This window comes from Anas platyrhynchos, chromosome 4 (assembly GCF_047663525.1).
Source record: "Anas platyrhynchos isolate ZD024472 breed Pekin duck chromosome 4, IASCAAS_PekinDuck_T2T, whole genome shotgun sequence".
NCBI lineage: Eukaryota > Metazoa > Chordata > Aves > Anseriformes > Anatidae > Anas > Anas platyrhynchos.
Window position 1 is genome coordinate 15,797,226 of NC_092590.1, and position 12,955 is coordinate 15,810,180.

General features: G+C 37.4%; 1 long non-coding RNA gene across 1 annotated transcript in view; it reads left to right on the forward strand.

Annotated features, from left to right (window-relative positions):
• Nucleotides 1-12,955, forward strand: part of LOC140002418 (uncharacterized) — a 200,588-nt gene that overhangs the window by 87,329 nt on the left and 100,304 nt on the right. The window lies entirely within an intron of this gene.

Genomic DNA, 12,955 nt, shown 5'->3' on the forward strand with positions numbered 1-12,955 from the left:
GATAATATAATGCACACATTCATTGTAAAGCCTTTCCATATCCCAAACACTATGTTTCATTTAAAATAGTTTATTTATTTATTTATTTTTACTATATAGAAGTATTAACAGTATGTATAACTGATTACTGGATCTTGGTAGAAACTATGCAGGAGCAATTAAAACACATAGGACTATAATGTGCCTGGGGTGAGGGTGACTGATCCCAGCTATGCTTCTGAAAGTTTCCCTTACAGCAAGCAATTGTGAGTCCAGTAACCCTGGCAGTGATTACCTCAGTTAGAGCCACATATTGTGATGAGAAAGAATGATAAGAAAGAATGAATTGTAATGCCTGTACGTCCATTCATCTCAATGAACATTCACTTGTCTTTGAAAAAAAGCAGTAAAGTGCCATGAGGCAAATTTTGAATCAGATAGGCTTAGTCTACAGATCATTGGTCTTCTTTTTATGGGCAACATTCTTAGCACTGCAGGAGTTTCTCCAATAGCCAAAGACAATAATCAAAGTGAAAATTCAATAACGGAGTATCAGGGGAGCTATGCAGGTGCTGTTCCTGTTCCTATGTGCACGATGTCAACAAAGCTCTGTGACATTCACAATACCTGCAAATCTGTTGAGAGTTTAATGCACAAGCATGCTCCCTGGCATTAAGCAGCAGAAGAAAAGACAACAAACACTGACAAATAAGTAAACTCAAAAAAATTTAATTCATGCAAATATGAAATAACAATGTCAATCTGCTGTCAGTTTGAGACATTAATGCATAGTATATGTCTCTGAGTACATCCCAGATTTGCAATCAAATTGCAATTCTGAAGGGCAATGTCATTATATAACATTCACAATGATATATATGAGGAATTTTCTTAGATCAGCATGGAAATAATTTCCACTTTGACTCTTTAAGCTCCTTTGGAGGAATCTCAAGCAAGAAATTGTCAGTAGCTATCTGACTGTTGAGCATTGAAGCAGTTGACTGAGACATAAGAGAGATACAATACAGCCATTTAACCTGAAGTTAAACTGTGCAGATACCTAATGTTTGCAAGGACTGAGGAGATGCTGCAGCTTTATTGAAAATGCTGTAGAACAGGTATGTAACTGGATCTACTAGTTATTACTAGAAGAAGGTACAGAGAATGGAGAAGCAAGTACACAATGTTTACATTTATAGTTCTGATGATTAGATTCTTTATCAGAAATATATCAAGATGACTAAATAGAATTTTCTTTTTTTTTCCTTCATTTTTTTCTCTCCAGACACATACAGAAACAAACAAACAAACAAAACAAACAAACAAAAAAAAACCACCAGGTTGTAAATACATTAAAAATTAAGTAATTTTCAAAGCAGCTGAGAAATTATTTGGAAATATATTAACTGCTGTTTAATACAGAAAGCTGGAAACTGAGAAAGAACCAACAAATCCCACAGACGCATTCCAAGTGCAAGGCAACATCAGATGGATGGCTATTAAAAAAAATAAAAATCCTTTAGATAAAGGGTAGGAGAGAATCTGATCCCTGCTGAAACCATACCAAGCCATCTGTCTGTATTATTGATGAAATGAGTCTAGTCCAAAGAATGAACAGTGTTAACAGGGCACTTGCAGAGCCTGAGGAATGCGTCTGGTCATTAGTACTACATGAAGATGTGGAAAGTCTTATAATTGATGCAGCCTTCAATGCTTAGAGGGAGACATCAATAGAGTATTTGAAAATACATCTGAGGACCTAACAAAAGCATTCATTCCAACAACATAATGACAGGTCACAAGAGCTGGTTTTCAACTAGGCTTATTAATACACCAAATCTCCTCAAAATCACATTTCAACAACAGAAAAAAACAAATGAGAACACGTTACTGAGAGAGGCTACATGACAGATTTCTATAACCACATACATGTTCCTTTATTAAAATTTAATCAAGCACTTTGAGGAAAATGACCTTCCTAAATGATCTAATAAAAAGGCCTCTGGGAAGATGGCCTTCCAGTACCAAAATGGGGCCTACAAGAAAGCTTGAGAAGGACTCTTTATCAGGGATTGTAGTGATAGGACAAGGTATAATGGCTTTAAACTAAAAGAGGATAGGTTTAGATTAGATATTAGGAATAAATTCATTACTCTGAGGGTGGTGATGCACTGGAACAGGTTACCAAGAGAAATTGTGGGTGCCCCATCCCTGGAAATGTTCAAGATCAGGTTGGATGGGGCTTTGGGCAAGCTGGTCTGGTGGGAGATTCAACACAATTTGCCCTAGAACTGAGCCCTAGGCAACACTGCTGGAGACTGTTGTAGCCTCATTCACGAGTACAGGTTGAGCTCTACCATTGAATCAATTTATCACCCAGCATAGCATGAACCTGTTTATCTCTCAGTTGAATTGTTTGTCCAGAAGGATTCCCTGAGGGACAGTAGCTAAAATGTTACTAAAATCCAGAAAGATTACATCCACTGCCTTCCCTTCATCCACCAAGTGTGACAGTGTGCTCCCCTTGCTTCCCCTGCCTTCAGACTGACTGTCTGACCAAAATCACTCGCTCAGCAACTGAGGGATAATTGCAAAGCCTTGTTTAGCATCTGAGGGCTAATTACAGAGCCCTGCTCAACAACCACAATACTGGTTATTGTCCAGCTCAAGCCAAATACTGGAGGGACTAATGGGAGAAATTAATGTGCAAGCATCTTGCTCAACAGCTGAGGGCTAATTTGAGCAATGTGCCTACTGAGATCAACTGGTAAACAGTATGACTATGAGTCAATCATTTTACCCCATAAATAGTAAACAGCCCAAGAGCCTTTTGAGCTTTCCTGCATAGGAGTGGGCTGTGTGACAGGACCTCCCCTTGAGTAGGAACACCTCTCAAGCAAGCTGAGACTTGCTTGCTGTGACTGATCCTTGGTAAGTGATGAGTATCACACTAAACCTTTGTATGCTTTGCTAAATCGTATTTTTGATTGGGTCCTGTAATGGACTAACAGCCCTTGGAAACCTTGCAGAGCTTTCATAACCCCATTGACCAAGTCGGGGACTGAAGGTGGATTCAGGTGTACACAGACTCCTCTGTGGAGCAGTTTGGAGAGACAAAAAAGGTGTCACTCTTAAGGCTGGGAATGGGATAGGATCCAATCAAATCTAGACTCCTTGGAGTTCAGACAGGGACTCAATTCCAAATTCCAAACCTCAACAGGAGGGTCTCCATGACGTAATGTCATCTGACCCAGTCCTCTATGTAGCTTTTGTGTAGTATCTAATGTCTTTTATGTAATGCCTCTTATGTAGTTCGTAATTAAGTGTTCTTTGCTGCTTCAGTAAATAATCTAGTGTAACTTGTCATCATGAATCTTAAGTCACTCTTACTTTTGATTCCGCTCTGTTAGATTGCAACATTTTATTATTAAAATACATTGCTATTTCTCTCTCCCAAGTGAAGTGCATAATTTCATTTGTTATCCATAGGTTTGTGTGCAGTGTGTGCCACCAATAACCACATAGAGTCAGAATGCACACAAAAGGTCTTTTAATTAAATAATTAATTCTATAACTCTGCAGAGTCAGGTGCTTGACAATCTTTCATGAAGCAAGCACACCTCTGGCTTGAATCACCGTTATTTATATAGAGCGAACTTGTGAAACTATTTACCTGGCTACTTTTAATTGTCTGTTTCAGCTCACCTAACTTACCTCTGTGGAGTTTGTGCATTACAGAGATTACAGAGGACCAGCTGGGGGGGATCCTGCATTAGCATGCATTAGCATTTTGATGGGTGCGTTTTCAATATGTTAATGACCTTTAATGAGCAAAAAGTTACCACAGGTCAGTCTGGAATCTTCCTGCAGCTGTTTTTCTCCTTGCTTTTTTACCTTTCTTCCCTTACTTCCCTTGCTTCTGCTAGCTCAAGGCTACCAGTCTCCTTGTTTTCTTTAAGGTTTCCTTATTTTCTCAGCTAAAGACTACACAGGGTGACAAGCCTCCCTATTTTCTTCAAGGTTTCCTTGTTTTCCCCAGTTTAAGATTGCGCATTCACTACAGCAGGTGACTTTTTATAAAAGGAGGTCAAATTACTGAGACAGAATTTATACTTATTCCTCTTCTAAACAAAAAAATAGTGGAGGTGGATCCTACCTGTTCTGCGTTGCAGATCCCATACTGTTCATCCAATATGTTTTCATAATGTAAAAATACTGATAGTGCATACAAAGGTTATCTACCTACTTTTGTATAGAACCTGTTTGGGACAAGAAATGTACACCTGAAGCAGTAAATAAATAATTAAATAAAATTGTCATCGGATGAGACTATAAAAATACGTAAAGATTAAATTGTAGAATCATAGAATGGATTGTGTTATGCGGGGTTTTAAAGACCATTTAATTGCAATCCCCCTGCCATGGGCAGGGATACCTTCTCTGCTGATCTATTATTCTGCAAAGATTACTCTGACTAATAGAAGGTAAGAAGGATACAGAAAACTTTTGAAAGCATTGTGATGAGTTCATCCCAGTTGGTATTAATAGTTAAGGTTTCTGGCCTGGGATCACTGACTGAGGAAGGAGGTCAGTATAATTGTTTCATTCCTATGGGGAATAATGAAAAGCATTGCACTAGCAAGTCAAAAGTTTGCTGTAGGTCATTGTCTCTTTATAGACTTCATCTCCCTATTTTCCTTTGTCCAAATACAAAGTTCAAATATTAGTTAAATATAAACATTTTTTGTAGGAAGCCATACAATACAGCTCAACCTTAGCAAGTCACCTATATTGGTCATTGCAAGTAGAAATTATAAAAAAAGTGTGACTCTAAAAAACAAACATAACTTTTCTATCTAGGCAGCAACCATGGGAAAGGTTTTTCAAGTTCTTGTTAAGTTTATCCTCTCCTGAATTGTTCTCATCTCAGTACTTTCAATATTTATTCAGTCAAGTGCTTCTTTATCCAGATTTATGGTAGGCAAATTAGTTATACTGAAAATAGCATGATTCTTTTCTAATGCTTTAAAACCTTGTTGATTTTTATCACACGCTCCATATAAAAGAATCAACTTTCTATTGTGAACATACTAAAATACTAGCTTCCAGTTTCCATTTTTCTCTTGAAATTTAGGACACAGCTCCTCAGTATGGATGGCATTTTTTGTTTCCTCTTCTCTTTCAGTTTATTTTTCCAGTTTAGCAGCATCCTACTAGGATGGAAATTTGAAAGAGAGGGGCAAGAAAATGAAGTACTGTATCTTAATACAGTGCTTCACCCTGCTACCTCACCTTTTGAGTTCCTCATTAATTTATTCACAAAAGGCAGATCTTTTGCTCCATTACAATTATTTAACATTTTGTCCAAAATAAATTCATCAACTCTGAAACTTGTTCCATAAACATATTATTCCCTAAAAAAAATAAAAAAATATTAATGTAAGCTTTTATGTTTGCTGTTCTGTGAGACATCTTGACATGTAACTGATAGGAAGAGCTTGCTACCTGCTTCAAAGCAAATTAATGTACTGCAAAAGCAATATCGTCCTAAAGTCCAATGAACTGAAAGAGAGTAGGATTAGGTGGTCGTATATGAAGCCAGCAATAGTGTGAGTGTAGATTTACAAAGGAACTAGGAGGTAGTTTCATTGCCCTTCCCTCTAATTGGATGCCTCTACTCAAACCATTTTCAACTTGCAGTAAGGTGTAGTGCCTTCCTTCAAGTGTGGCTGCAAGAATGTAAGAAGAATGCTTAAAAGCAAATGTTAAAAAAGCAAAAGTTAAAGAAAACTTCCTCCAATGAAAATGTGTGTCTTTGTTTTTATGCAAAATTTGGGGTACATTTTATGATGCAATTTTCCCTGGAAGCAATTTTCACTTTCTGAACACCTCAACTATTAGAAGGATAACACAATCCCAATACCTTTCTTCTCGCTAGTCAACAAAACTTCTACCTGCCATCATCCATAGCTTAGAGTATCAGATACATTTAGTTGAGTGGGAAGAATTTCACCCTGTTGTAATGGCATTACCCACCTGGAGTTTGTATAGTATTGAATTTGGTTCCTAGGAATTAATTACTCAGGCTGGCTAAGCAATACCATTATGTTGTTCTTCAGTGTGTGTAGTTTAGCCAGTAGTAACTTGGGGATAAGCACATGTTATGGAATATAATTTGAATATATTGCTTCAATTTATGAATGACGCTATTACTGTGGTCTAGTGAGAATGATCTATAAAGTTTGCTAGGCTATCTGCAATTAGGTCCAAAAGAATCAAAACCTAGACAATTTACTACAAACAGTGAGTAATTAAAATACCAGGTTATGCTGATAGGTTATGCTATTCACTATATTGAACCTAAACTTTGCATGTGTAATGAGATTGCCTTATCATTTCAGAATAGTTGCTCAAAGCTGCCCTAACCCATGAGCACATAAAATAGAAAAGTATACCTCCTTTTTTTTGTCCCTGATTTATTTTTTTTTTTTCCCCATTTTGTAAAACTTCAAGCTGTGGCAGGCTGACCTTAGAGTTAATTCAGGTATGGTGCTGGCATTGCTAGTGCAAATGGATAGGAATCTATAAAGAGAGTCATCTAGTTCACCTGAGGTAAAGTAAATGTATTTTTGATTGGATGGTTTTCTGTGAATCAGAAACTGTCCTAATTTTCTATTTTGAAGTATCTATCTATCTATCTTTTTTCATTTGAGTTAGTGTTGGAGGAGTTTCTCCTTCAATTATAAACCACTTCTTAAAATTTCAATTTAGTTGTGGGGAGAAATATTTTGGCAGCATTTTTCCAGTCCTGACATTCAAGCACACACAGTGAATATTTTTTAAAACAGCTGCAACACAGAAAGGCCCTGAGATAAATTTCATACAGGAAAAGTTCTGTCCATTCCTCACCCCCCAACCTCTCCTGTTCTGAAAGAAATCTCTATAAGCCGAATAGTTTTCACAGTGGAATATATGTGCCTGAAAGAAAGAAAACTGAAAACAAAATCTTATAGTGTAGTATATTATTATTTTCTGGGGAAGTAGTTACGCTAAGATGTGCTTCATCGTTCTCTCTTAATATTTCTTCTCAAGAACACCTTCCCTCTGCTTTGCTACCTATGCAGTGCATACAGCAGGAACAAAATACCTAGTAAAAATGTCTTTAGGTTGACAGCAAATCGAATGTGAATCATCAGTGTACCTTGGCAGCCAAAAGAGCCAAATCTACCCTGGGGTGCATCAGGCACGGCAAGGTTAGCTGGTGGAGAGAAGGGATTGTCCCGCTCTCCTCTGTGCTGGTGCGGCCTCACCTTGAGTACGGTGTGCAGTTTTGGATGCTGAGATATAAGGACATAAAGCTATTAGAGAGTGTCCAAAGGAGGGCTACAATGAGGATAAAGGGTCTGGAGCGCAAAATGTTTGAGTGGCTGCTGAGGGCCACTATAGATGAGGAGTATTTATTCTACAGGTGAAATATTATTTCATATCTGTTTATCTTGCTTCCATATTGATACTTCTAATAACCTCCTAGAGACCTTATAAAAATCTCAAAGATCTTCAGCATCAGAACAGCCTAACACATGTGTTTCAAGAAAATATTTTCATTATGCAGCATAAGCCACTTCTAATCCAATAAATCTACACATCCCAAAGTGATGTTGCCCTATCACTCTATTAGCCAAAAGGAGGAGCTGCCTTCTGAATCAATGACAAATCTTACTATGTCATCTTATCTAGCTTCCTTTATGTAGATTAGGAAATATCCCAAATAGCTGGGCCTCCTGAGGATCCAGTTTCCCTACATGCACTGCTTCTGATGCCAGATTTTCTCGTGTGATCAGTTAAACATGGACATTAAACTGGACAGTTTGATTTTTGATTAAATACTATCAGTTCTACACTAAGAGCTTGTCTGTATTCCCATACTGTTTTTACAATTCAATGCTAGATTTAAACATCAACAACAAACTACAAGCTCACATGGAATTGCTTATATCTCTCTCTTATTTTTTTTTTTAATATATATAACTTTTTTTCTTTTTTCCTGGAAAAGATAAAATTCTCAGAGTTTTGATCCATTTTAGTGAATAAAGCAGTAATAAATAAATAGACTGGTATCAAATTCCTGCCATCATCCAAGAAAGACAAGCCCAGCAAGACATCTTCTATTCCTTCTATGTATGTTTTCATGTAAGCCTGGGATTTACTCAAGACTTGCAACAAAAGGCCAGTTTAGTGCTGAATTTGAGCAAGAAAACAACACTTACAAATAAATAGTCACCTTTTCAAAAATTATCCTGTCATAAAATCTTAGCACCTGTGGAGAAGAGGAAGGCTTGGAAATGAAGAGAGCTTAAGGAAAGCTGTATGATGTAATAATTTTAGAAACACCATACATGTATATTACATTCTGAGCCTTAGTAGTGTGCCTCAAGGAAGGACCGTATGTTTCCTCATAATCATCACTTACTCACAGCTGGTCTGTGCATTTCATAGAGGGAACCAGTTGTTAAAAATAATTTTTAAAAATGTTAATTGTTCAAGCAAATTGTGCTGTAACACTGTTGAGAGAAAGAAATCCCCAGAGATCCTGAGCATCAGAATTGGAGTTAAATGAAGAGGGATTAAAAAACAAAAACAAAAACTTCATGTACATTATAATAATTGAAGTAAAATAAGGAAAAACAGCAAAGATGTGTCTGCTGCCCAGCACAATGCAGTCCAGTATGCTAGGAGCAGGATATCCACCCAGCCAAGAATGAAGGTCCCAAGGCTTTATTTCTTATGATTTAGTCCTTCCTGTAGCTGTACCTCCGCATCCTCAACTTAGATGTACCTTGGACAATATCCAGACAGCAGAGTGTAGTGTTAAGCTTGTTTAAACATGCATAGAGCTGTGTTCCCCTCTGAGTTGCTGTTCCCACTGGCCTGTCAACTTCAGCCATCTCTTTTAATAATTTGCACTTAGCTGAGGACAGAAACATAATTTACAGAGCAGAAAAAGAATGTTAAGCTTCTGTTGTAATCAAACCTATGATTAGAAGCATGACAAATGCTTACGCACAGTGCTTGTACTTCACCTGGTCCTACTTCAGCATCATGTTGAAACTGTGGTTTCTTCTCAAGAAAGAAGATAAAATTTGACCTGTATGGGCCAAAACATTGTTCTTATAATAGTAAAGGTCACGGACAATCCACATGTAGCAAGGCACAACCAGATGGTCTCCAACAGTTTCTGGTGAAAACTTAGACTCCTTTCACATAATAACTCAAGAGCTAAGGGATTGTTACCTTTCCTCCTGTAGCGGAAAAGCTATCTAGGTGGTGATGCATTTCAACAGAAGGAGGTACAAGTTTACGTGCTTGCTATAGTGTGGAAAAATCTGACACTATGGGACAATAAAGGTGTGAGACTTGTTCAATATGACATACAAGGAAGACTTCTTAGCAGTTTAATTATTATTTGAGAAATCTGTGAAATTGTTCAACAATGCAATTACAGAGATTAAAAGAAAATAAAAAGGCAGGAAGAAATAAAATCAGATATAATTAAAAGAGAGAAAAATGAATTTTCAGATTAGATTTTAATGGAGATAGGTAGCAAGATGGAGACAAGACTGTTAGAGGTGGCCAGTGACATAAAGACAAATGTTCCAGACAGAAGTACCTTTTTTTTTCTTTCTTTCTTTTTTTTTTCCAAAGGGAAAAGCATCACTGCTTTTTTATGGATGGGTAAATGAAGGCAGAGCAATGTAGAGTGTCTTGCCAAGAAATGATAAGCAACTGAATAAGAAGTGAAATCTAGGTTTACGAGCATGATCATGCTACTGTCATGGAGGAAGAGTACAGGGAGAGTAAAAGTCCTTCTCAGGACTAACAGTGGGATAGACACATGACATGTGAGTACACCCTATCACCTAATCCCATATTTCAGTGCTTTTTCCCTGAACATTTCTCACCACTCTCAGAAAATACAAGGTACAAGGCTGAATGGTTACTTGATCTGATTCAGCTTTTCTTGTGCTGTACTAAGGTGAAGGAGCATTTTTTCTAGTGCTATGAGAAATAGAACAGATTCCTCCTAGCCATGTCTTCTTTAAGGTTTCGAGAATATGCTGTTTGATTGCTTCATATTTTATTGGCAAATCTCAGAATCTTGAGATCATCCATACTGATTTCTGTGAAAATGCTAGTAATCAACCTAAGGGAAAAAATTCAAAACAAACCCCTCACTGAGCAAATATAAGCTCTCTTCATTTCCAAGCCTTCCTCTTCTACTTGTAACTATATCTGCAAACTCTTTCCAAATTAAATCTGTATATGAACTTTTATTATTTTTTTTTTTTGAGAGAGAAAGAAAACATGCTTCTATATATCAATCTTCTGTAATCACACAAAATATAACAAGTCTTTCGTCATGTTGGCTATTTCTCTTAACCTTCCAAATTTACTGAAGGTATTTCACTGAAAACATTTTATTTCCTTTTGTGACTGCATTTTGTTTTATGAATTTGAGCAAGTATACCACCCTTTGGCAGAGGCAAAGGAGTAAAATTGGTTGATTCTGAAGGGCAAGTGGGATGCTGGACAATTTGGTCTTTGATGAAGACAGTCATTTCTATATCTCATAATCAGCTGTAATGTCACTTGCTGATTCCAGAGTTAATGGAGTGCTCTTACTAAATGTGTCACTTATAGTAGGCGGATATCTAAGTTTTCAGTCACTGTACCCATTGTTATTTCACCTGCAGTGATGCCCTTTTGCCTTGATTCTGAACTGCAAGACAAGAACAAGGACATCTAATTTCATGTACTTTGGCTGCATAAACCTGAAAAACCTTTAGGAATAAGAAAGCACTCTTTTGTCTTTATTTTGCTTTTCTAAGAGCCCCTCCATTGCTTCCGAGCTGCTGCAGTACGCCTCCCACCCTAACGGTGGCAGAAAAACCCTACACTTCACTCCACTGACTGCGACTAAAACAAGACTACATCAGATGAAAAGTAATAGAGCACATCTTGGCGTGGGGTTTAAAAAACAACCAGAAAACCGTCAACAAAGTGAAATATGCTCAAAATACCATTGCAACTGTTTAATTTAGGCTGAGCTAAAGCTATAAATGTTAAAATCATGAGGGCTTATTGCTCATATGTCCCAACCTAGAAGAAATGTCATAGAATTATCAGGCAGTATGTCTTACATAGATAAAGAGAGAGAGGTGTGGCTACTTTGGTTACTTTTTTTTTTTTTTTTTTTTTTTTTTTAACATAATTCTTCACTAACCTTTGTAATTCATTGTTAGAAGACATGCATTTTTAGCCATATAGAGTTAGCATCTTTATGGATGCCTCCTTCACAACTTCAATACATGCAAAATGAAATGAATGTGTTCACATAACTGATTTACAGCTTAGAGACTGATTCTGTAACCACAGGTGTTTGCTTAAGACCTGAGTAAAAATTTGGGCAACATATCTAAAAACTCGCTTTCTTCTAGTAGCAAGTTATAAAATTCCCTTGGCATGGTCAGCTTCTGAGTCAGCCAAAGTTAGTCACGCATCTCCTACACTCAGCCTGTGGTTGCATCATGCAATTTGACAAGGAAAACTAAACTGGATTTAAATCAATCAAACAGAGAACATTGTCAAAAAAAAAAAAAAAAAAAAAAGAGGAGAGGAAGCAAAGAAAAGAGGACTACCAAATTTGAGACTAAGCCTGAGCTCATAAAATGCATTGATAACATTTATTCATCAGAAATGCTGAAAATAGAGTAAGAAAAACATTATGCTAAACTGGAGCTCATTCACATCTGTAAACGTAGTATTATACTGCTGCTGCAATTCCTGGGAAGCCTCATATAATTCACTAATAAAGTTAAATTGAAGAAAAACCAAAATGTGTTAAACTGAGAGAAATGCAAAGACAGTGTAAAAAAAGGTTTAAAAAATGTTGTTCTCTTGGTCAGGTAGTAACCATATTGCCCTAATGCCTATGCAATCTCTACATGATGTGCTGAAACACAGATTTATCTAATAAGTTAGTTTGGAAGGTACATCAGGAAGTTATCTGTTGTGGTTTAACATATCAGACAGCTAAGCACAACACATCCATTTGCTTGCACACACTTCTCCGTGGGATGGGAGGGAGAACTGGTGAGAAAAAAGTAAAAGCTCATGGGATGAGACAACAGTTTAATAGGATATAAAAGGAAAGAAAAAAATGATGATGATAATAATAATAGAATGTGTACAGCAAGTGATGCACAATGCAGTTGCTTAGCACTCACTGGCTGATGCCCAGTCCAGCCCCAAGCAGAGGCTCCCCACACCCTGGGCAGCCACCCCATATTAATTGTTCAGCATGACATCACATAGTGTGTAATATCCTTTTGGCCATTTTGGATCAGCTGTCCTGGTTGCTCCTTGTGCATCCCCAACCTCCTTGCTGGCAGGGCAGTAGAGAAGCAGAAAAGTCCTTGACTCAGTGTAAGCACTGCTTGTTGCATGCTGAAGTCACTGCTGGTCCCATCACTGCTGTGCTTGTCCAGTTGTCTATCAAAACTCATTTGTCATTATCTGGATGACTCTTACTGTAACAGCATTAATATGGTATATAGTAACCATAATAGTGATGACATACAGTATTATATAGCAATTAAAATCATATAATTCATAGCCTAGTCATGAGCTATTCTCATGCAACATCAAATCTCCCTGAGGCATACATTGGACTTCTGCATCTTTCTGCATTGCCCACTAAATGCACCCAGCTCCATGAGCAAAACAATACCACAGATGAGTTTTCCTTTGCCTGAGGCAGGAATAACCTAGACTGTCTTCCCCAGCAGTTCTTTATGTGCTCTACAGGACTTTATTCCCTTCTGGAGTACCTAAGAGTTTTGATTTGGAAGGTCCAGCTCAGTTGGCAGATCCCCTAGTGTTGACTAACCAGGTGGCCTTTGATAAATACGTATCCCAA